At 37.9% G+C, this 4,748-nt stretch overlaps 1 pseudogene; it reads left to right on the top strand.

The window, feature by feature from the left end:
- The first annotated feature begins 352 nt into the window (after positions 1–352).
- On the top strand, positions 353–766 carry LOC149204126 (glucan endo-1,3-beta-glucosidase, acidic isoform pseudogene; annotated as a pseudogene).
- Positions 767–4,748: the final 3,982 nt, after the last annotated feature.

Below are 4,748 nucleotides of genomic sequence, written 5' to 3'. Positions count from 1 at the left end.
ACCCTTATCAACATTTCGAGAACTTCGAGGATCTGAAGGCGGGGAATCCGATGACGACGAATGCTCGTACTCATTGAGAAATGTTGGATGGGATCCTCTTCATCTAGGATTCCTTACCGAAAATGTTTGTGGCTTCCTCACACCTTTAACACCATCGAAGTCTAGCTTCTCAGCCCTCTCCATGCTCACACCCTCTGTAGTAAAATCCTTTAGTAAAAAACATAAAAAACCCAACAACAAAACCCTCATATACTCCACAAACCCTTGACCAATATTTGCAACAAAATCCAAACCTCAAAAACCCAGCTTCCCGCCTCCTCAAGGTGCTTTTAGAGACGACTTAAATGATGCCATGAGTTATATGCTCAAATTTATATCAAATATCGGGGCTCCCTTCATGGAAAATGTGTATCCATACTTCAGCTACTTCGACGACATAAGCATTTCTCTGGATTATGCATTGTTTAATTCCATGGCTCCGGTGGTGCAAGACACAGGTCGTTGTTACTGCAACTTATTCAAAGCCATGGTGGATTCTATTTTTTCCGTAATTGAATCCTTCGAATATCCCAACATCGCACTCATTGTTACTGAAAGCAGGTGGCCTTCTACTGGTGACGAGATGACCACAGTTGAGAATGCTCAGACTTACAACAATAATTTCATTCAGTATGTATTATTGAATGAAGGGACACCCAAGAGAATGAGAGTGGGAATGGAGACCTATATCTTTGCTCTTTTCAATGAGGACAACAAAGTGGGGTAAGAGACTAAGCATCACTTTGGGCTCTTCAATCAATAGATAGTTTGCAAATTTGAAAGAAAGCATTCAGAGTTGTTATTATTTAAAATAGAAAATTCTAGCTACATAAGGGGTTTCAGGGACATTTCATAAAACAAAGACTTCAATTTTTAGGTAATGGAGGCTTTTCAACACTTGCTCTTCATATAATTGAAGAGAAACTAGGAAGAATCGAGAGGGGTGAACAACAAGGAAGAATGAGATGAGAGGCTTGTTCTCAATCCATTCTTTTCCTATTCCCTTGATTTAATGTAGGGTTACATAGTTGTCATGCACCCCCGGAAATGGTAGAGGTCAATAATCCCACCGTTGCCTGCTGTCTATAGGAAATAATTGGTCTACCTAGCTAAAAATTATTTACCAAGGGATGGATGACATGTGCTAGAACTAAAATTACTGAAGCAAAGAGGGAGGAGAAAAATTACAAACATATTCACATGGTCATGATATAACCTTTATTTACAGTCACAATGTGTATGTATGTACACAAAGCATAATTTGATTTCCATCCTAGATGCAGCAAATGTTCTATGTATATCGAATAATCAATTGGCACTATACAAGTGATTGCCAGATTCTTTGAGACTAGCAACAACACAAGGTTGAGACGGTGAGGAGGGGCCAATTTTGCCATGCCAAAGAGAGGAAACCTAAGGATTCATCTAGAGCATACTCTTCACAATAATTATAGAGATGAGTTCGAGCTTGGCTCCTTTCATAATGACTTAAATTGGTAAATTTGAATACCGCTGATTCCATCAAAATGCGCCAGTGATCCCTTCCTTTGAGTTTGATTTTTCTTTCAATTCCCTCAAAAGCTACAATTCCCATTATTTTCTCTATGAATAAGAGCTTCTCCACATTCAGCCACTCTGCACTATCCCTTGCCATGTTGGGCTCCATAGATTCAAAAAATGTGGAGAAATATTCTAAAGCATTCTGAAATCGAACTTGGAACTGGCAAGCATTTAAGTGAGCTTAATGTTCCCCAACTGTTACGACTTTGGGGGATAGGGCATGATATAATTTGAGTATTTTCACTAGGGGTTGAAGGGAATCTCCTAAAAGATTATATAACTGTAACATAAAATATACTTCAATGTAGTCGTTTTGCTCAATTTTCAATGTAGACAATTCCACCTAACTCATATGTTTTCACACTGGACAAAACTCAAACTCTAGGTCAAAAAATTTAGCAAACTCTGTGAGCCTCTTGTTGGTGGCCAGCAAAGAGGAAGAAGGGTTTTGGCCTAGTGTTGGGGCAGGGATACCTATGATCTTTGTTTTGTGGGGTTGGTCACCTGGCCTTGTTGCGAATGCATGCAATAAGGCTGCCCATTGTACACCCTGCACAATGCCGAAGTCGACTATGTGAATTTTCTCTGCCTTGTCTTATAAAAGAAATTACTTTAATCACTAAAGTAATTTATAAGGTTAATGGTATATTAGGCAACTTCTGTAGGCCTAAACACTTAGGTCTATGCAAAATTACCTACCTGAGCTACAAAACATCAACACTTTATTGTCTGAATTTTGGACAAGGCCATCATGTTGGTTTTATGCTTTTGTATGCTGTGTGCTTAGCCATTTCTTTCATGTGCATGCATTTCCATTTCCATTCATGTCATCATTCCAAAACTCATTCTTCTTTTACTCTTAAATTAAGTCCTTGATGACAGGGATATCCCTATGATTTTGTTTCCCTTAGAGTTCTGTCTGTAACTCACTAATACTTTATTTATCTCAACTCTGTTCTATTCATCCTACCTCGTGACTAGGTTCTCTTCTAAAATTCTCATATTTTAGTTAAAGTTATCAGAACCAGAACTGGAACCAGCCCTGAGGGTCAGACTGGGACTGAAATAGAACTGGACCAGAACCAACCAGTGAATCTAGTTTATTATTAGTTGTCTAAACATTTACAAATTTTAAAAAAAAGTTATTTATGTATATCCATGTAAATTGAAACAATTATACACCAAATATCCAAGTTTTCTCATGTATATAGCATGTAAGGTTGAATATAGAAAAATGGCACTGAGTGTGATACATATGAAAAACAAAATACATATACATCAAGGTTCTAAATGGCCTCTAGATTCCAAAAACCATAAAGCGACAACCTACAACCTACATGCTACACAAATAACTACATATGATTAGATTCATCCCCACCTAATGGTACCATTGTAAAAAACTTGCTCAATGCCATGTAGGTCAAAAGTGTAATATCATTGTACCATGCCATTAAAAGTTTTATAATGGAAAGGTATGGTGGAAATGCCACATAAGAATGACACCCCTTGCATAGTTGGATACATTTGTTCTGACCTGAGATCATTGATTGAGATTAGAAATCACAAGGTCTGGTGTGGAGTGGAGTTGTTACTTAGGCTGTTGAAATCCATTATTTCTTATTAGATGAAGGGAAAGCAAGCTACTTGTTATTCCTCTTGAGTATCTAATTTAGGGTACAAGTAATGGGAAGAAAACCAAGCAGGAGCTGTATTTAGAAGCTATCATGTCTAAGGAGGTTGTGGATCTATATGAGGTATCTATGAGGAGGCTAATATTGGATCATTTATATCTTCTCTAGACCCAGCTATTCTTGAGTCATCAATGATGAAATTTAGATACAAAATTTGCTCCATTACAAACAAACACTTTCCAGGGAAAGCATAGAACATATATTCCTGGAGAGTCTACAAAAATACTTGCCTAACATGGTAAAGGTGCTCTTATTAAGTGTCACTGTAAATAAGGATGTCATCCGGGCTAAGTCATCGGGTTTGGTGAACTTGATTCTTTAAGCTCAAAATTGCCAAATTTTGTCTGATCCCAAATTTGTTAGATTAAAATTTGAGATCGCTGAACCTCAAGGTGAACTTGAATATGTGAGAAAACTAGAAAAAATTCATCAAAATTCATTGGAGTTTGATTGGGGTTCGACTCATGAATATAAAATAATTAACAAAAATAAAGGTAAAATCTTAAAAGACAACCCTAAACTCAATTTTCACCTCTACCAAGCTTCATTCCACCTTTGAGTCACAACTGTGGCCAACAAACTCTTGGCATTTGTGACTTGAAAGCTTGACTGGGTTGTGAGTCTTGACTGCATCCCGCAAGTGGACTTGATGTCCCATAAATTCATGCCTACAAAGTTTAGCGAGTTGCCACAAATCTGAGACCCTACAGTTTGGTGTCATCGTGCGACCACAAGCTTGAATTGATTGTGGAACATTGTTGAGTCTATTGAATAAACTAAAACAAAGACAAATATCATATATAATGTCAGTTACCTGCCTATGTAGGGGCCTTATTCAAGTTCATTCGCTTATTGCTACTTCAACACCACCAAGGCCTTAATACCTTAATCCTACAAATTGGGTATGGAAGTGGCAACAACCTCCAAAAAAGCACATTTATTCACAAACCCGACAAATCCTAGATTTGAAATACATCCCTATGGTTGGTTAGGGTTCCCTAACTAGTTTTTTAAGGGATTTGGTGGCCAACTGGTCATCTTGGTCATGTAATTGATCCATACATTTATAAATATTTAAGTGCTCAACTACGTGTTTTAAGAGGAAAAATGAGAGAAAGGAGGAGTGCACGGGACCTAAGATTTTGATAATTTTGCGTGAGCACTTCGTTCCAAACCGTGCACACCATGGATGCTAAGAGAAAATCTTGCAGTCTCGCTAATAGTTTCAAGATGAAGAGGGATAACTGCGGCTTCTGTGGCTTTTGGAAATCTCCACGCTACTCTCCATTTTTCCCTTTGGTTATGGGCTCTACTCTCCATTTTTCCCTTTGGTTATGGGCTACCCTCTATTGAATCAATTGAGCAGAGTAGCATGAAAAGGAAATCCACTGTTTGTTTATGGGCTCTCCTCTACTGAATCAATTCAGCGAGTAGCATGAATAGGAAATCCACCCTTTG

This window comes from Pinus tabuliformis, chromosome 1_2 (assembly GCF_031772625.1).
Source record: "Pinus tabuliformis cultivar Carrire ecotype Pingquan chromosome 1_2, CPIR1, whole genome shotgun sequence".
NCBI lineage: Eukaryota > Viridiplantae > Streptophyta > Pinopsida > Pinales > Pinaceae > Pinus > Pinus tabuliformis.
The sequence above is the reverse complement of the archived record's forward strand: the minus strand, read 5'-3'. Positions and strand labels throughout refer to the sequence as shown.